The sequence below is a fragment of the Pipistrellus kuhlii genome, unplaced genomic scaffold (assembly GCF_014108245.1).
Source record: "Pipistrellus kuhlii isolate mPipKuh1 unplaced genomic scaffold, mPipKuh1.p scaffold_m20_p_24, whole genome shotgun sequence".
Lineage (NCBI taxonomy): Eukaryota > Metazoa > Chordata > Mammalia > Chiroptera > Vespertilionidae > Pipistrellus > Pipistrellus kuhlii.
The window spans coordinates 7128337-7149566 of NW_023425523.1; positions in this window are offsets into that span (position 1 = coordinate 7128337).

The window sequence follows — 21230 nt, forward strand, 5'->3', positions numbered from 1 at the left end:
GCAGCTTCCTTAATGAACAAACCTTACACTTCCACCACAATGAAGCAACAAGGCTATCTGCTCTCTTGGCTATTACTAATTCACACATCATTTTTATAAGTCCACACAATAATATGAAAGAGGAATTCAATACAGTAATTTTACACATATTGTTTTCCTATATGGGAATTCTCAGCTTATGCTATGGGAGAAAATATTAAAAGGGCCGAGGAAGCAGTTCTGAGGAGGAATTTCCTGAGACTCTGCCTGCCTATTTCTTTGTGAAAATGAGACTCCTTCCCCATGTCCTACCTGCCCAGGAGTGGAAGGTAGGAGAAATGGACACTCATTGTTCTTCCTCATCATTGCACAAAGAATCCAAAGGCTTCACAATGATCTCTAGGGATGTTTCTAGAAAGCAGCTTCCATAGGAAACCAGGGGAACCAAGTCACATGGGCATGGTCTACCTGGCCACAGGCAACGTGCATACATGTGAGACCACCCAGAGGCATTCTGTAGAGCAGGGGGCAGGGCAATTGAGGGCATTTTCACTGGTGGTAGAATTGGTAAAAGCAGGACTGGCAGTAACAACTCTTTTTCTATCACAGGGCTTTGTGTATTCGTAAACAGTGTAGCGTTTATTTTAATCCTTCAAATATCCTTGGGATATAATTAAACAATGTCACACGGAGAAAGACGTATGCTCTGGAAGGATTAATAATTTGCCCCAAGTCACTTGTCTCAGGACTAAAAGTCCGGCTGCAGTGACTGACAAACACGAGACTATGGCATGCATAGCAAGACACTGCGCTCAGGGAGACTTTTATGACGGCCGTGGAGAGACCAGCGCCTGATGAGTCACTACCCGGCATGCCACACGTGAGCACATCCAGACTCCCCTGCAGAATGGTTGAAAGAAATAACTCATTAAATCACAATCATGCTTTGGTTTCCAGGAAAATGAAATGCGAGATTGCTGGGGTTTCTTAAAAGATATTTTTATTGATGTCAGAGAGGAAGGGAGAGTGAGAGTGAGATAGAAACATCAATAATGAGAGCGTCAATGATGACTGCCTCCTGCACGCCCCACACTGGAGATCAAGCCCGCAACCCAGACATGTGCCCTGATGGGGAATTGAACCCTGACCTCCTGGTTCATAGGTCAACGCTTAATCCCTGAGCCATGCCAGCCGGGCTCCCCTGGTGCTTTTCACGTGTCTTCAACATGGGCACCTTGGCCTACAAGGACAACTTGAAAGAAATGTGACCATTTCTCCCACCACAGATGTGTTCTCTGTTTTTTATTATTCAATGATTTTAACAGTAAATTCCTGAGGAGTGAAGAGCGTGTGTGATGGCCCTTCACCTCGAAACTTCGTGGGGTGTTAGCTCCTGCCTCCCAAGAGTCTATGGGCCTGGAGACGGGGTTGCTGGCTGTGAATGCCCGGCCTCTTCCTCCTCCACTCGCCGCAGGCCTCCCCTCGGCCTTTGTCCTTCTCGCCGGCGAGCTTGAAATTACACAGCATTTAACAGCACCGGCTCTCTTCTCTCCGAACATTCATTTTATTTATTTGCTCCATCTAAGATGTGTGGCTGCGTTTTATCCTCGCTGCTATCTGCACTTGGATCCACTCCAGAGAGAAGCCGGCGTTTCCAGCGGTTTGGGAAGCAGTATTTCAGAGCTCAGAGTTAATTTTAAGAACCATTAAACCTATTAAAGTAAAATACTTCAAGCATTTACCTTTGCTATGTTCTGCCTCCCCCACTCATCATCTGCATGCCTTTTCTTCTTCGGGTAAAGCAGGGAAAGGATTTCACAATCTACCCATGGAATATTCTGGAAGGCTTCCATGGTGCGTGCTGACTTCCTTCCCCGAGTCCCCACATCACTCAAGGATCACAATGGAAGCGTGCTTCTCCTACACGGTTTTCTGTATTGTGTGCGGCTCTGTGTGCCTGCATTCAGACTTCCGAACACACTGCGGCCTCCTTCAGAGAAAATGGCATGGCTTTGCTTTCTTTCATCTTCCTCTGCACAAGGAATGCTTCCTTCTCGGTGTGAAGTTTTTATTCCGACGCTGACAACGGCATGTCACCCCATGTGACTGCTGATTCTCCTCTGGTGCCCAGCACTGCCAGCTTCCGGAGCCGGGAACGGGGCAGGGGTTTAGTGAGGGAATACACAAACACCTCTGTGAGGCCGTGGAGATACCGCTGGTCAGCCATGAACTTCACAGACAGTCTCCATGTCAGGTTCACTGTTGTCCTCACAGACGGCAGTTCACTTCCCCCTTGTGATAATTACTACAGTTCTGGCAGCTGCACGTGTGAAATAAGGACAATTATTGGCCTCTGATCTTTTTTTCATTAAGGGAAGGTTTTCCATCTTTTGTATCATTTCAGAGAAGTGTGCTGTTTGCTAGTTCTAAGAGGCTTTACACACATTAAATTTTCATGATTGATGGGTTTTAGAGAGCAAGGCAGAGAGAGGAAGAGAGAAAAAAAACATCAAATTGTTGTCCGATTTTTTAGACATTCATTGACTGATTCCTGAATGTGGCCTGTCCAGGGATCCAACCCCCAACCTCTCCCTGCCCTCTGGAGTTCCTCCAATCTAGAAAAGTCTAATGGGTGAAGATTCCTGGGGCTGTTTCAGAATGGATATAAAGATGATTCATATTAATATCAGGACAAAACTAAAGCGGCCACTCCTTGCCTTAGAAGTCAAGTACTGCAACCTTAAGTTTCATTATTAATCTTTTCAATGCAGTTTTGAAGTTTTATTTTGTCATCTAAAACACTTGAAAGGAGCTTACACTACTAGTTTACAAATTCACTCCAAGTAAAACACCACTCTGAGTGAAGGTGGGAGAAAAATCTGTTGCAATATTCATATCTGATGGGAGGGAGGCTCAAGAGTATGATGAAAAAAAAACTCTTAAAATATAGCAAAATAATTACTTGATACCCATATATCGGTTTAACTATTTAACTTTTTCCAAAAGATCACTTTCTACGCCAATATGCACGAATTTCACCATTTTGCATGGCACATTAAATCATTTCCACATATTAAAAATCAATTTCTAGAAAAAATAACTCCATTGCCACACTCCACAAGAGGCAGATAAACTGTGAAAATTCATTGAGCATGACTTTATAATTAACAATATTTACAACTGGCTTTGAAATCTATGGAGAACTCAAAGCTGCTGAACAACATTGCATTTTCTCATGCGCACTGCCTACAGAAGGTGGTGCAGTGTTCTGAGATCCAATGCAGTGAGCAGTGCACTGCAAGTCATTGATTATCCATGGTGAAGGGTGATTGGCATGGACTAAGACACACCTGCTATAATACACATGGAAGATACTCATTAGCCTGATGGATTATCTTTGCTAAGAACAGTGTGCTCAGTGAAGCTGAGGCGAACACTATTCTTCAAGGACAAAAGAGGAATCACTTCACATTTAGATGCAGCATGAAGACTTTAACTCCATCTTTTCACTTTACAGTTACTGCGGAACGAAAACAATGGAACCAGGTGTCTGAGAGTCACATAGGCATGGAAGTGCCCAGCCTCCTGGGTTTCTGATGTAAGCAGCTGAAGAAATAGGGTAACTGGCTGCATGCAGCTGCAGATACATCAAAGGCATGGACTGCAGGCAGTGACATTGCTCTTAATCACATTCTATTGGCTGCATCTCAGTTGCCTGGTTGCTACTACCAAGTGCAGGGAATCTGGAAATGCAGTTGCCTGGGCTTCCTTTTTATAGGGATGGTCCTGTATTCCACACACTCAGTCAGATACCCTCCTCCTCTCAGACATGATGCTTTTTCGTGGCTGAGGCCTTGACCAAAATAAGTCAGATCGCTATGTTGGAAGGTTGGATACAAATGTGAGCAGGATCAAATTGCTTTTCTTTTCTTCAAATATTTTACATTCTAAAGGTGATATGTTTGTGGAAGACTGCATCTTGCCATCATTGAGAGTAAAACTAAGTAGAGGCAGAAGGTCCTGAGAAAGCCCATTGAACTCCTGGATTCACCCATGCCTGGCTAAGGAGAACCGATACCTTTGCTTTGTTTGTTGGTAGTTGGTTTAATGGACTTTGGTCATTGGCAATGAAATCATTACCATAGATCCCAGATAATCCTAGCATTTTGTGTGATGGAATGCCAGATGTCTGGTGTTCAGATTACATGCAGCGATTCTTCAATCTCCCCCAAGAAATTTCCTAGCAGTGATGTTCAGTGTCTTCCCCAACCTTCACTGAGTCACTACTATAGAATAATGGGAAATCAACATTCTTGGTTGTGAGCAAAAAAGTTTAGCTTTTCATCCTCTCTGAGCTGACCTGATGGCCAATGACTCCCTGAGGGGTGTGTTTTGGTCAAATTGGACACCCCGAAAGCATACCTGTTCCTCACCCGTGGCCAGGCAGCCAGGTGGAGAACCATGTGGCATGAATACATTTCTCACTCCGGGTTAGTGGGCCTGAGGAGGAGGTGGCAGGCACTTGCGTGCCTCCATTCCATGCTGAGGCTTGTTAACTCTAAAATGCTGCAGCGGACACTAAGGATTGAAAATGAGATTGAGGTTTCACTGAACAGTTACTTTCTAAACCAATGCCTTTGTGAGCACTTTGAAATATTAGAGTAAGTTGAAGAATAAAATTCAACCTATTTGATACCCTGTGATGACTTCATTCTCCCTTCTACTGCATCTTTTGGCTACGAGATTATGGCATTTCTGTGTTCCTCAAAGAAGCCATGGCATTACCCTGAGCTACACACAAGATGGTAACTCAGCATCTCTAGTACTAGTTAGATCATCTCTAGTACTAGTTAGATCATCTCTAGTATCAGAGAGATTAAAAAAAACATGAGATCCTTAAGAAATTCCTGTTTTTAAAACTGATTACTCCAGCCGAAGCCGGTTTGGCTCAGTGGTAGAGTGTCGGTCTGTGGACTGAAAGGTCCCAGGTTCGATTCCGGTCAAGGGCATGTACCTTGGTTGCGGACACATCCCCGGTAGGGGGATGTGCAAGAGGCAGCTGGTCGATGTTTCTCTCTCATCGACGTTTCTAGCTCTCTATCTCTCTCTCTTTCTTTCTGTTAAAAATCAATAAAATATATTTTAAAAAAATAAAAATAAAAAATAAAATAAAACTGATTACTCCAATACACTTGAAACCTACATAACTTTATTAACCAAAATCACTACAATAAAAAAAAATTTACTCCTAGCAGCAGACACTGATGCAGACAGGGTACCAGTCAGAAGTACAGGTGGAGGAATGCCACCCAAACCCTTGCCAACAATGTGCTGAGTGTTGAACACTGGAGGGAGCCATTGTGTTGTGAGAGGGTGAGTGACAGTCCTGGCCATTGCCCTGCCCTGGGAATGTGTATGGAGAAGCCTGCACAGGCAGGAACATGGGGCTTTTTTATCGTTTGTGTCAAATCACTAAAGGGAGCAGAGCTAGGCTGGCTGCTTCTAACACAGAAGCCCTCTGCAGGGTGTGATGTCCTTGCCTGCAGCTTCAGAGAGAAGAGCCTACAGTGCAATGACAACAGGACATTGTAGGAGTGTTCACTTACTCATATTGGTAAACATATTGGCCATTTTTTTATTCTCTCAAGTGTTCTAGATTCCAGAGACACACAGCCGCTGCCCTCTAACCTATGCCATTAATTCCCTTGGTGTGGAATGGTAGGCAGTGAGGTTTTGAAAGGGGGCAATCATGTAAGGATGGAAGTGAAAGGGGCAGAAAGAAAACCACCATCTCCCCAATGGCGTCACCCAGAAGTGATGAAAGCCAGGCACAGTCCATTTGAGGGGGGTGGCGGGGAGTGAATGGGCAGCACCAGAGCCTCAGGAATAGACAACAATTCCAGTCAACACTTTGGGAACAAAGTCAAGAGCAGATAATGAAGGTTGAAGAAAGCAGGACGCTAAGTGAAAACAGTGAATGTCAGCACTGCGGAATCTATGAAGGGAGCCGAGCACCCAGGAATGGGACACGGTCTCGTGCGTGGGGAGAAATTTAGGTTTTTGGTGTGACTTGCCAGTTCCTCATAATAGCATCTTGTTTCTGCTTTCTGTTCCCTCTTTTGGGGATCAATCCCACATTAAAGCAACAACGGAAAAGTCTTCCTGCATCTCAAAGGCTTTCTTCCTTCCCTGACATCTAATGGCTTCATTAGAGAATCTAGTCACCTGGTTTCTATTCATCCTGAAGCATTGATTAAGCACCTGGCAGATGTGCCAGATGAGCAGCTGCGATTCCAACAAAATATCCAATGAGGGAGTCTTCCTTTCACACAGACTTTTCAGTGTACTTCCTGAAGTCCCCCCTATTACATCCTAGATATCCCCAAAGATTTCCTGAACTCCAAGTCCAACAGGAAAAAGGGAAATTTTAGAAAGAGCTAAACCCAGTATGTTTTACCTCCTAGAAGCAAGTGAAAGGGTGATAACCCATAAACGATTCAGTATTCTACTTTGCTGTGATAGAAAGCGTTTATTGTTCTATGGTATCTAGATCTCTTTATGAATATGACTCTGGACAGTAGCTTGCCACATTGCTTGGACAAAAGACCTGATGATGATGAAGAGAGTTAGATGGAAAAGTGCTATCCACTTTGATGCGTATCCACACAGAAAGACACACACAAATGCTTCGAGAGGCTCGGTTACATTCTTACAAAGACAAACTAAGTTTTAGATTCTTTAAAGGTATTAAAGTCGGCTGCTGATGTGGATGTTCAGCTTAGTGAATTAAATTATTTTTATTAGAAAAGTCAAGGTATCCTGATAGTTCTGATTTCAAATAATCGCTCACAATCAATTTTGCTTCCACATTGTCATATCTGAAAATGGACTTCCTAGTGGACTCTCTGAGGAGGGGATAGATCTTTTTTAAAGTATTTGTCTTTTTTCCCCCCAAGAATTCTTTTGCAGTTTTTATTCATGATTGGATATCTGTTCTTATATCTTTGTAAGATGATGTATGCATATTATGAAGACTACAAATTCCATGAGAGAATACACAAGAGAAAAGGAAGACCCGATTCATTGTACACTTACAGTTCTCAGTCCTGATCCCCAAAGAAAACCACAATAACCTGCCTCTTGGATATCTCCTCTTCTATTATCTTCAACAATATATTTAGTAAATTATTTCATGTGCGGCTTTAATCAGTCTCTTAGATTTGGGTAAACTAAGTCACATATTGAGCCACTGGAAAGAGTGATCAACCACATTCAAAGGCCAAACCCATTGAAAAGATTGTTTTGTTCATTGATAGCATGGTCTTGTTAATCAATTGGTTTCACTATGTCCCTGCTTATTTGATGTTCCGTGTGGGGATGTGTAGGCGCATCTACTGAAAGTATTTCTACTTCTGTGACTAAAATTGGTTGATTCATAGAGGAGGATTGGCACAGACCTGATCTGAGCTCACCGGACGGATGATTACTGGTGCCAGGAAAAGGGGGGGGCGGGGCAGATAGAGGCCGGGGCTGCTTGGAATCGGAGACTTCCTTGACCCAGGTTTCTCTAGCTGAGCCGCTGGAGCGCTTCTCTCTCTGGTAACATGCCTAGTGCGGTCTGTCCTTATGGCCCCAGAGACGGTCCTTCTGTCCACTTCACTTAACAGGCTGTTTCACCATTCGGCTGATTTCATCATTTGGATATTGCTTCTCTAATCGATTAGTCAGCCTAACATTTTCTTTACTCAATTTTATCTGATTTCTCTCGCTTTCTCTCTTTTCTCATATTATTCCAGAGGATGAGGGACGGGCAGGCTTCCATGGATGTACCTTGACGCCTACTCTTAATTTGGGGCATTCACATGATTAGGAAATTAAAACCATACAATTATTTATTGCGTCTCATTAAGTGCCTTAAACATTCCTCTTACGGTTTCCCACTGGCCCCCTGAGCAATGACATGAGGAAGAACTCGTTATGTGACGGGGGGGAGCCTACACATTTATTAGATTTATTCTTGTGGGTCAGAGTCCACCGTGATATTAGCCCCAATTAATACTATTCCGCTTCCCTCAGCTGCAATTATGCTCCGCGTAATGGGTGCTCAGAATTCGGTGCCATAAAGGAGCCGTGGAGGTCGTGGCTGAACAAGTGGGATGCGGTGAGTAATGGCTCTGAGGTCTGGCGTGATCTCTCATGAGGACTCCATTATTTCCCTGATGCCCGTCTCCTCTTTATTAGAAATCAGGACAGCGATAATGCTCGGTGACGTCATGCTTCTCTCCCCACAGGGAAGCCCACACCTGTGCGTGCCAGGCAGAAGGAGTGGGAGCAGTGGGCTCTGAGGGTCATTAAAAGCCTCCCCTGGCATGAAAAGTTAGATTTGGATTGGAATCAGATGAAGGACCCTGAAACACACACGTCTCTGCAATCCCTTCCAGCTGCTGCTTCCCTGATCAACATGCCCATTTCCAGAAGAAATGAGGAAGTGGAACTTTCCGTCCATACACAGAAGCCAGCTGGAAGAATGGATCTCCCATTCTGGCTGGTACCTGGGTTAGCTGACTGTTTCTGGATTACGCCTTTCTTTTCAGAGCAAATGACAGTCGGGGGCACGTGAGGGCCCCAGATCTCCAAACATTCAGACATCCAAGAACTAGCTCTCTGGTTAAGGAAAAGGCAGCTGAGATCACCAGCCGAGAAAGAGGAGTAGAATAATGTCTTGCCTTCTCAGTCGCCAACTCTACTAGGAAAGTAGCCCATTTACTTCATGACTGTGCCTGGACTGACAAACTCACTAGTCAACAGAGCCAAATATCAACAGGACAACGATTGAAATTTCTTTTGAGGGCCACATTTTTTTATACTTAAACTTCTTGTAACACCACTTCTTCAAAATAGACTCGCCCAGGCCGTGGTATTCTGAGGAAGAGCCACACTCGAGGGGCCAAAGAGCCTCGTGTGGCTCACGAGCCACAGTTTGCCGACCACTGTTCTAGGGATCAGGGGAACTAGAGTGAAAGGAACCTGGTGTTATGATACTAAAAACCAAGTAAAACACAAATGCCATGTAATGCAGTACTCAGAGTAAGAGAGGTGATAACAAGATTATCAGCAAGATAGAGAAAGCATGGAAAGTTCGCCGTCCTGACTCTGTGCGATCTCTACATTCTGAGTCACTTCCACTGGGTGTAAGAAGTAAGGTAGTTGAATGGGTTTAAAAAGAGTAAAACCAATGAGTTTACTAGTTGTAAAGCTGGAAGAGGAAAAACATTGTTTTTCAAGAGAAGAACTTTCAGAAGGATTTCCAGAAAATTCGGGGGGGATAGGAGACAGGTGGGAAAACGAGAACATATTGTAGCACTTCAGGCAAACACGAAGAGGGGTCCTCGAATCCTTCCCTGATACTCAGCAAATATTTACAACTTTAAACTCTTATCATTGCTGGTGTTTCCTTAACTACTATTCTTTTAGCACTTTGCAGAGACTAATCTGTATTATTTGTGGTTTTATGTCAATATTCTCCCGTTCCAATCATATTATAGGCCTCTTGGTAGTTGAGACCGAGCTTTATAGCTGCTTGTAAACCCATCAGTAGCTTAAGTCTTTATCCTTAATGATGCTCAGTAGCATGGCATTAAAATATAATGTGATAATGTAAACAAAAGTGCTTAGCACAATGCCTGGCCCCAAATAACTGTCCAATCATTCTCACTTTTATTCTGCAGTGTGCCTATAAATATTAATTCAAAGACTAAATGGAAGAGGACACAGTGAACAATCAAACCGATGCCAATTTGGTTTTCCTATAAACAAAGGGACTTGGTGGCTACGGATGCTATTGAAGCTAGAATTCTTCACTGAACACTAAGTCCAGAGCAACCCAGTTATATAAAAAATTTGCCTGATTTTTGTTTCATTCACTCCTGAACTTTGGTCTGGTTGTTGTTATTTAGCAACTGGATCTCCCACTCTCTCCTGCATCCACTCCAAGGCTCCCTTATCAATTTTACCTGCTGGAGAGGTCTGCCCAGTGTTTCCCCAGGGTTTGGGCCTGATGGGGGTTCTTCAAATGTGTGACATTTGCTACCGATAAACATCCGGGCGGGTCCAGTACTTGACATCCCAGCAGCCTTACTACAGACATTGCTGAAGAAACGATGGTGCATCGTTTAGATTAGTGGTTGGCAAACTCATTAGTCAACAGAGCCAAATACCAACAGTACAATGATTGAAATTTCTTTTGAGAGCCACATTTTGTAAACTTAAACTTCTAACGCCACTTCTTCAAAATAGACTTGCCCAGGCCATGGTATTTTGTGGAAGAGCCATACTCAAGGGGCCAAAGAGCCACATGTGGCTCACGAGCCGTGGCTTGCCGACCACTGGTTTAGATGATTTAAGTAAATCTACAATTGCTGCTTCATCATTTACTTCAGTTATTGGAGAGACACTAAACATGGTCCGGTCTCATGTAGGCAACCAATAAATTCCTGTTGGATGGCTCACGAAAAGCTGATTAGCATAACCTGTGTGACTGGATACAACTAGTTTCTACAGCCCATTTCCTAACATTTTGTGCTTAAAGAATTCTGAGAAATACTGTCAGGATTAATGAAAGAGACCATTTGGTGATGAAGTCAATTTGGGGCAAAACTTTTCTACATTATCAGTTAGTTGGGTTGGTCCGCAAAACCAATCACATCAGTCATGATACTTAATGATGGTGAACATCAACCTGAGTCTGTGTGTACTGATGACATCACACACCTATGTATTCCTATTACTACACAAACACCCACCTCGGCATGCATGTATGTGTGTTCCAGTAAACCTTGAAATATGGAGTCATAGGACACGGTCTCTGGGTGTTGAGTTAACACACTTCCTTTCCGTTGCCTTCATGATATTTTTAACAACCTACTAAGAATTGCTACAATATATATTAACTAAAAACGAAACTAAGAAGATAGCTAAAATTTTTAAACACAAATGTGATTATGACAGAGAAAGATGGTACAAACTACTGTACTAAATTAAAAAATTGTATAAAATATATACCAACATGTAAGTAATTGATATGAAATCTTAAGAGAAAAAAGTATGAGGCTAAAATGAAACACAACAAACATAATCTATATTCTTTAATCATTTCATGCTTTAATCATATGTAGAATATCAGCAAGAAAGGAACTAATTTTACCTGATTAAAAAATCTCTAGGGAGATTTGTGTTTTTAGGAAGATGGAGGAACAGGCAATGACTAACAATCTCATGCTTTTGTTCATTAGGCACACTTAATGGGAGTGCCCCAGGGCAGAATGAAATTGGAAAATTCACTGTCCACCTCTTCCCTGGCGAGAGGCCCTGCAGGGAGTGTGTCCAGCCAGGCTGGAAGCAATTAGCAGGAAGATATTTGAAAGGAGGACCCTCCCATGGCCTACGTCCTCATTTCCTGGGACTTGAAGAAAAGAAGCTACTAAGAACATATATTTGACGTTATAGTTGAGAAGACAGAAACCCAGGAGGGAACAATGGTGGGTTTTTGTTTTGTTTTTTACTGTAGAAGGAAGAACACAGGACGTTGGATCTCTGACAAATGAGATTTATGGAGAAAACATCCTGAGTGGCAGATATGGGTCCTTTTTTGGGGAAAGAACAACTGCCATCTTTATTGTCGCTCTACCACCCACTCCAAATGTCCCACCATGGACATGAGACCTACACGGTGCTACCGACAATTCCCACCTCCCTCCTGTTACTGATGGTCACCTGGTACCCTGGCTGGTGGCCTGCCTGGCTTCCTCACAGTCAAGTCCTTAGTGGCTTTGGCCACAGACCAGTGGTCGGCAAACTCATTTGTCAACAGAGCCAAATATCAACAGAACAACGATTGAAATTTCTTTTAAGAGCCGAAAACTGACTTCTGTGCATGGGCCACGAAGTTTCAATCACACTATATGTGAGAGCCTGCACATGGTATTTTGTGGAAGAGCCACACTCAAGGGGCCAAAGAGCTGCATGTGGCTCGAGAACCACAGTTTGCCGACCACTGCCTTAGGGCATTCACTCCTCCATCCCAAGCCATCCAAGAGGATAGACAAGTGTCATGGATAGGGCTGCATTTGTACTTCCCTCCATCTCCTTTACATACACTTCTCTAAAAGCAGATTCTTGATTTTTTTTTTTAATTGTCAGATTGCAAAGTAAGCAAAGTTGAGAATCATTTTCCTGAGATATATATAAAAACAGTGAAAAGTGAGGGCTCATTACAAAATCCCCTTTTTCACCCATCATATCTTTGATTTGCTTAATCAAATGCAAATATATTTAAAAACTCTAAATATGAGTCATAATTTCTTTTACCATGACCAGAAAAATAACCATTAAGATCTCCAGTTAAATAATTCCTAAAATTCAAGAGGTATAACTGGTGATGTGGTGGGCTCCTCTGGCTCACCTATCAATAGTATTAAATGCAATTAGAGGATATTAAAAATCACTCTGTTTGATTGGCACCATCTTTCTTCGTGAATTTATAGCAGCTCTTCACCTATGCCCTAAGGGCTGTCACCAGATTTCCGTCAAAGGGTCCCCTCACACTCTTGGCTTCCAGTTGGTGATTTTGTCTCTTCTTTATAAGAGGAGAGGTACTGACTCACTTACCCAATTCTCCAATCTTGCGACAACTGTCTGATTTCTTGTAGCTTCTCAGACATAACCATGGTGGCCCCATAGTGACATCGAAAGGTCCACCCTCACTGGGGTATGTGATTCATCTGTGTTTGTCTATAAACTACTTGTAAATACTATCCTTTCCCCCACTCTTTCTCACTTAATTAAGCATTAATCATCTCTGCTTGAAATGAATCCTCTGTTGCTTAGGAACAGAAAAAAAAAACTATCTAAAGGACCATCCTAAATTCTCTGAGAGGAAAGTGGGGAGCCTAGAGCCAGATGCCCATGCTTCAAATCTTGTTTCCGCCACAGGCAGCTGGGTGGCCTGGGACCAGTTACCTAAAGCTCTATGCCTTAGCCCTCTCCTTTATAAACACGAGAGTAGTAGTATGGCACATCTCCAAGTGTTGAGAGAATAGAAGGATGTAGTAAAATGCTTCATAGACGTCATTCTTACCATTTTATATCAACATTATAGACTTTACCCCCAAGCTCTTTTCCAATTTCAATGTTAATCAAGCACAGTTTTTAATACCCCTTTTATAATACATATTTGGTATTTACATATAATAAAACTAGTCAGCCTTTGTGTTGTGTGTTGACTTACCACGGAAATAGTAGTAGGCATTGTTAGAAACTATTTGAAACGATTCTGTCAGGCATTTGTCTCACACTCCCTGGCGTGTTTTTGGACATGTGCCTTAGCATTGACCTGATTAGAGAGCTAACCAAAATTCCCCTTTTTATTCATCATCAGTGTTAATTATGGTTTGTATAATCAGAATTGCATCTTATAATATTGCTTCTCACATTCAGTGCAATAATTCTATGCAGAGCCCACTGACCTCTCAATAACAATCTAAATAAGACCTATGGTTTGGCATGAGTAAGCAGATTTTTTTTTTCAGTGTAAAATGAATTCATCTATTTCCCTTACATTGCTTTTTATTAGGATTAAAGCTTCAGGTATAATCTATTCACCACTTACATTAATTGCATTGTATATGTTTTTATAAGTCAAGTTGTTACAAATATGATGCTTAACTATTTTTAATCAGCTTAACAATAACCCACAATCTTCAGACCAACTTGATGCTTAACTATTTTTAAAGGAGAATTTTTATCTTTGATCTCCTTTAACCAAATTCCTCAAAATATCATAAAATATAATGAATCCTAATAAATGAAAATAATTTAGTGACAAACGGAATAGCAAGAAAGGATGGCTTTAGGAAATTCCATTTTGATAAGTTTGAGTGTAGAGAACTCATTGGATGAAATTGATGGAGGCACAAATTCAGAGAATTCTAGAGCCTAAAACAGACATAAATAAAATTACCAATGTAATGATAAAATATGCATAAAAAATTGCCACAAAGGTGACAGCAGTTCCAGAAATTATTCAGATTCAGGAAGTCTGAGCGCAGGGGGCTCATGAGGCTGTTAGCATAGGAGGTCAAGAACTCTGAGAACAATGACAAATGGCTCCCAAGAGAGATGCCCCCTTGCTTTTCCCCTCCCCAAGGCTAATAGCACCGTAAATATCTTTTTAAAAGATGTTTTATTATTAATAATTATAGAGAGCGATAAAGGGAGATGGATGGAGAGAGAGACATTGATGTGAGAGAAAACATCCATTGGCTGCCTCCTGCATGCCCCCTATCAGGTACTGAGCCTGCAACCCGGGCATGTGCCCTGACCAGGAATCGAACCAACAACCCTTCAGTGCACAAGACGATGCCCAACCAACTGAACCACACCAGCCAGGGCAAAATCATATCTTTAAAGAGTAAAAGACCCCATGGAAATAGCATCTTGGTGGCATGGTAGGGTTGGAGAGAACAGCAAAAGGTTTCTCCTGAGAATCCATAAGGACATCCGTCATTAAAAATGGAAACTCAAAGGCAACGGAATGTTTCCCGTCTGAGGTTCTGAGGGTTGTTTTCCTGAGATGGAGAAATTTCAAGAGTTTCTCCAAAGGCACCCTCTTCTTGTATCCCTCTCTGCTGAAGTCAATGTCACCAGTCACCTCCACATCTCCCCATCTGACATTCAATTATTCATCTTCTCAGCCCCATTTGAATAAATTAATCATAATCACTGCCTCCTGCTGGAAATGTTTCCTTCACTTGACTTCTGAGGTCCTCAACTCTCCCTGCTTTTCTTCCTCTATGGTGACCCTTCTTGGAGCCTTTTCCCTTCTCTGACTGCCGTCATCTGCTGGGTGAATCAGTCCATCTCTTGACTTTAAATAGCAATGCAATGATAATGACCTTCAGCTCTATGTCCGCCTGAGACCCTCACCCTCAATTCCAGACGTGGCTCCCTGACAGCCTACAGGAGAGCTACACGTGGATGTCTCCTAGGCATCACACTGACGACGCGCAAAGCCAAGGTATTAATTTCCCTCACAAACCTCTTCCTGCCTGAGTGTGCTTTGAATTTTGGTCAGTAATCCCAATTTTAACACAAATTGCTTCAGCAGAAAATCCGGGATCATAGACTCTTCTTCCTCTTTCACAAAGCACATTCAACCAATTAGGAAGTCCTGTTACCTCTATCCAAATGTGACTGCCCAAATGCCTCACAATTCTGCTGTCACTGTTTCACTATCTGAACAGATGCACATAATAAACAAGGTTTACCAGTTATGAAAGAGCACATACTATTCTGAGACTCAATGGCCTCGTCTGTGACATGGGAATGATGAGGGTGGTTGTGGTGACTAAATGCACACCTTGCCTTATGTAACTCACTTCGTGGTTCTGTAAGTCACTCACAGTCATTCCCCTGGTCCCGCATATTCATATGTAACCACTGAAAGCATTTCATTACGGGGCTATCCGTGGCCTGTTTCTTTCCTCTGCTCTTGAGGGGAAGAGATCAGAGAAATCTTTAAAAAACATCATTTAATCAGAACTTGGAAGAAAACAGAGGCTTTCCCCACAGAAACACTAGAGGAAAAGGTATCAGGCTCCCGAAATATTATACATTTTCCTGCCCTTGGGGAATTCAACCGCCACAGTTTTCGCTCTTGCACAACTAGTTTATCTTTTATTTCTTTGACTGAAAATGTTAATGGAAGGTTATTTTCAAATTTCTGGTTCATTGAAGGTTACAAGTGGTTAGAACAACAATTGCAGGGGCTAAATTAATTAGTGAAATCATGTGCTAATTAGTTCAACTTTTTGAAAAAGCCTTGGCCTATTAATGGCTTTACTTTGTGAAAACTGAGTTTTAAATGAAACAGTCAAGTGAGGTTCCAATGATTAGGTTTCTGTCGCTTCCACTTTGGGTGGAAGCTGTGTTAGGGAGGTTGTTATGGAACCTCTTCTTTGGAAGAATAAAAAAGAATGCTACTTCAGAAACACTTTTGCACATTGTGTTACTGTAAATACTGTTTTACTTGTGGGTTTTCAGACTGATGTTTTAAAATCCTGTTTTCTTTTTTCTCAATTTTTATTATTGGCATGATTATAAATGTCCCTATTCAACACTCCCTTTGCCCACCTCCACCCAGACCTCGTGTCTCCCTCCTTTCCTCCACCCCCCCCCCCCGTCACATCACTATTGTGTCTCTGAGTTATGCATAAGTCACAGTTTTTCTAAACCACAAATGTCCCCCCTTAGAATGCAGTGGTATTTTAAGCTAAAAATTTTTGATAACATTAGGAATCACAAATCAACCATAATCATTTCTAAAGTTCATTTCAATGTATCATGCAATGTGGTTTTTAAATCCTTGCTATGGATATATTAAGGTACATCACCATCATTCTGTATACCAAAAAGATATATATTGAGATTTAGTTCAAATAATCTTAAATACAATGAATCACCCCCATTGTTGTGGATTCTGTATGCTCTTTTCCTAGAGATGGCCCTTGTTATAAATGCATGACTGCTTACTGAATTAATTCTTAATACATAAACACTCATTCATGGAAAAAGATTTAAAATATAAAAAACTTGTAGCAGTTTGGTTGAAATCTCTTGAATTAAACATTTACTTTTTGTTTCAACCTATTGTTTTTCCTTTATTTGTCAAGTGAGCCATATGTCTTGATTTGGAAGATGGTACTTCATGAGATTCTAGTGGGTACATCAATATTCTTATTCAGAATATTCTCCATTTGATAACAAAGTGCCTTTACTTTTCCATGTTCTATCTTCCTCTTAATCTCTTAGATTTGAGATGATTTGTTAATTAGTGAAGGAAACAAGAAGATATTATGGTTCAAAGGTAGGTTGCTCACGGGCACATAAAAGGGAAATGCTAGGGTAAGATTGTCCAGTTACATGTAAAACTTTCAATGTAGAACAGGCCATAAGCTTTTGGAAATTATCTGTAACACTGCACAGTCACTATTTGCATCTCTACTGGATAAATAGCTACACTTTACCAAAAACTCCCTGTACCTGAGACTTCGGATCAATAGTAACGAAGGAATTTATACTTTCCCTCCTTCACAATGGAATCCAATGGGCCATCATTAGTAGGGACCCTTCACATGGAACCTTGTTAGAAATGGGAGGCTGTACTTCTAAGGGAAGAGATTAGTCCAGTCTTGCTTCCTGTTTTCTTTCAATGGATGAAAGTGGTCTCCGCAATATGTCCTACCTATACACTTCCTCATGTCTGCTTATTTCGCAAATACCAGAACTGTTTCTCATGTCATAAAACAAGGAGAGACTGGTGGTAATATGACGACTTAATTAACAACAACTGAAGGCGCTGGAGTAAAGGGTGTTGAAAGGAGCCTGGAGGAGTTACTGGGCAGGCGATCAAGGTGCTTTGTCTCTGAAGACAATAGCCGCATAAAAATAGCTCATCAATCCACAAAGCCAACTGCCTTAGCAGTGCTGCCAGCATTTCACAGAAGAAAATTACAGGAAGGAGGAAGGCACTTATATTGCTGAAATGCAACGTTCCCCAGCTCTTCCTCTCGGGTATCCCTGTGTGGGTCACATGGATATTGTATCGCAGGTGTTTAAGGAGAGCAATAAGAACCCCACCTCGGGGCATCTCCGTAGTATTTTAAAAGCTAAAGAACTTCAGGAAAGAGACAAACCATAAATACCCAAATGGCTTTAGGCATTTTGCGGTGGCTTGCCTTTAATACACATGTCACAGGTGTGTGTTAACTCTTATTCACCGTGGGGATATAAATTAATGGAGTCTTGATACCCATGGCAAAGGATGTGGCTTTAAGAGTCCCAGGCAGTCATTGGAAGCACCAGGTGGGCACACGTAGCAGCCAAATTGATGATGACTTTCTTCATATAATCAATGAACCAGTTTAACTGAAGTGCATACATTCAATATACACTGAGTGGCCAGATTATTATGATCTCTGAACACATAATATGGCCACTCAGTGTATGTAGAGTGTGTGTGTGTGTGTGTGTGTGTGTGTGTGTATATACATACATATATATATATATATATATATATATATATGTATATATATGTATGTATATGTATGTATATATATATATATTAGAGGCCTGCTGCATGAATTCGTGCATGGGTGGGGTCCAGCCTGGCCAGGGGGAGGGGACATGGGCAATTGGCCGGCTTGCCTGCTGATCAAACTCCTGGTCGAGAGGACAATTTTCATACTAGCCTTTTATTATATACACCGAGTGACCAGATTATTATGTGTTCAGAGATCATAATAATCTAGCCACTCAGTGTATATCTGAAATGTGACCTATTTTAGTCTGATGGCCTGATCAGACCACTCTAGGGTCTGCTGCACTCCTTTGAAGATGGGAATATATTTTTTTCTTTGAACTAAAAACTATAAAACTTTACACAATGAGAACTATGCCAGGTGCTCAGAAGCAACGCCTAGAAGAGAATATTTTTAAGGGCCATTAGTGCCCTCAGTCAGTGAACCAGGCCTTTTATGAACTGTGTGGTCCTAAGAAATGATGAGTCATGTAATGGTGTGCATAAACACATACCCCCCAAAATACAATTAATGTGCTTGATGCAAGTGGGAGATTCTTTCCCCAAACCTGTGTCCACATGACCTAAATCTATCAATCTATCATCTATCTACCATTTATCTATCTATCCATCCATCCAACATCTACACATCCATCCAAATAATAAGGCTGAAAATATTTCCATAATTGCTAAACATTTTGATGTGTCTTATATCACCTGATTTCAGAACGAATCTATGACATTTTTACAGAAGTAATGCAGTAGAATATCATTTGCCATCTTGCCAGAGATAATGATACCTCAGGCACATTAAGTTATATATCAATTTATGACACAGAAAGGAAAGGGCAGCGTGGACTTGCAAATCAATTCCCAAATCCAATAACCCAGAAATGTCTCTTAATAATAGCGCGAGACAGCACGATGTGAGTCCTTAATGACAATTTTGTGGGAAAACAAGACAAATCCTTGTCATTATTATAATTGCTGGACTATTTTAATAGAGTAACTTCTGAAACAATGAATAAAGTAATACTATTGTCAGAATTTACTGCATGACAGGAAAGGGCTGTAGGGCTAGGCCAAGTCACAGGTTCTAGTCCCAGCTTTGACCGATGGAGGCTAACCCTTACAGGGAGCCTTTCTCAGGTTGATGCCATGAGGGGGTAAAAATCAATGAACATGTCCACGAAGAACGTGTTGGATTTCTATAACAACTTATTCATGTAAAACAGAATGCTTTTCTGTAGGAGAGAAAAAAAATCACCCGTGAATGAGGTGGTAGAAAAATATGCTGGTGGAGAACTGTCTTTAAGACCTTGCTCTCTGCACCTGCCTCCACGCCTAGCACAGGGGAGGCTTCGGGAAGAGCACTGGGTAAAGAATGAGGACTTTCCTGGTCTGAAGGAAGCACTGGCAATGAACCCGCTCTTGGGGTGCCCCCTCTGCAGCCCATCTACAAGGAGGAAGCTGGCAGGAGTGTGTTTCCTCAACCCCCTCAGTCTCCTTCTGTGGTGAATGTGACCACGGAAGCCAGTGATTCGTCACCGTGTTGACATGGTCCAAGGGCAAACCGCTAGGACACATACATGCTCATGAATGCAGCAACATGGGTCAAGAGTATTTATCTTTCTGATTGCCCGCTTTGCATTCTGTTGTGTGCTCCCCCCCGGAGGCCCCCCAATATTACCCTGATTTTAATTTTCTTTGCGCTTAATTTATCCCACAAAGCTAATCTACTTAATTACGGTTCGGAAAGAGGCCTCCTTTTAATGATTTTTTTCTTTGTGTATTTCACTTCCTTCAATTACAGTCGCCTAAGGAATTTGACTGGAATAGGAGCGATGACGGCCCTGAGTGGAGCTGTGTAACATTTCCAGGGTGGCAGAAATGTGCAGAGTTCTTTTCTTGTTTTTACGCTGATAGTGTTTTGAGAGCAAAAGAAATATTAGTCGAGACAAGCAATAAAAATTTTATATGATTTAAGAGCGCAACGCCTTCTCTACAGAATTGCTATGGTCTGCGGCAAATTCCACATCGACGCTGAAATATATATAAGAGAGAGGCCTATTATTATGTACCGTTACACTCATGTTGCTTCCAAATAGAATATGTATTAACTGACATTGCTTGACACCAGCACGGCATGACCTGGCTTCTGAGTTCTTTGCCTCTGTTTCTTTTAGCCAAAATAGAAACGCGTTTTCTGTACATCCTCCGATGCTGATAACAGCAACTGGGAGAGGCAATTAACCTCTCAGAAAAGAGCCTCTTTATCACACCGGAGAAAGGATAGCGGGCCCACGTACCAGGTGGAACCTTTAATCATAACATTGGGAAGATAAAACGTGGCTGTCTATGGCCAGTGTGTTGCTATTGTACCTACAAAGTGCCTAGACGTTCCAGGAGAATATTTTTAGATCGGAAGAAATTCAAGGAAATACACCGCAAGGTTGTGTTTGATACAAAAATAAGGGCCTTTCGACATCATTATTTTATTTGCGTCATCGAGAAATTCTCTCCACGCAGGTCCAATACCTGCCCGTGCCTATGGACATGTAAAGCATTCCATAAACATTCATTGCTCAAAAATGCCTTCCAACAATTCAGGGTGTTGGGGAAATTTTAGACATATATCTTCTCACACGTAGTAAAATGAGCACTTTTAATAAAATTGAGCCTAACATGTAAGTGTAGAAAAGAGAGAAAAGTCAGTCATTCACAAAACCTTATTTCTTGCCATACTATTCTCAGGTGCAGAGCATGAACCAAGTGTAAAGGTCTATTCTATTTCCAAGACTAGAGGGCGAATTATATCTTAAAGGAAGGAAATCTTGGCAAATAATCCTCATTCCCCCCCACCCCCAATGGTGACATGGCAACATTCAAATACATCTGAGTAACAAACAGGGATTGCTTTCATTCACACGTGCACATGCAAATCATTGTTCTCCCGGGGGTCATCTTAGGCAATTTTTTAGAAGGTTCATGTCACTTGGATTCCTAGCGGGAGTGGCAGGTTTGGCTCCAGGCTGGTCACTCCTAGTTCAGAGACAGCAAGGACTCACCAGGATGGGCACCTACAACCATAATTTATCGAGGTCTTTGTTGATCAGAC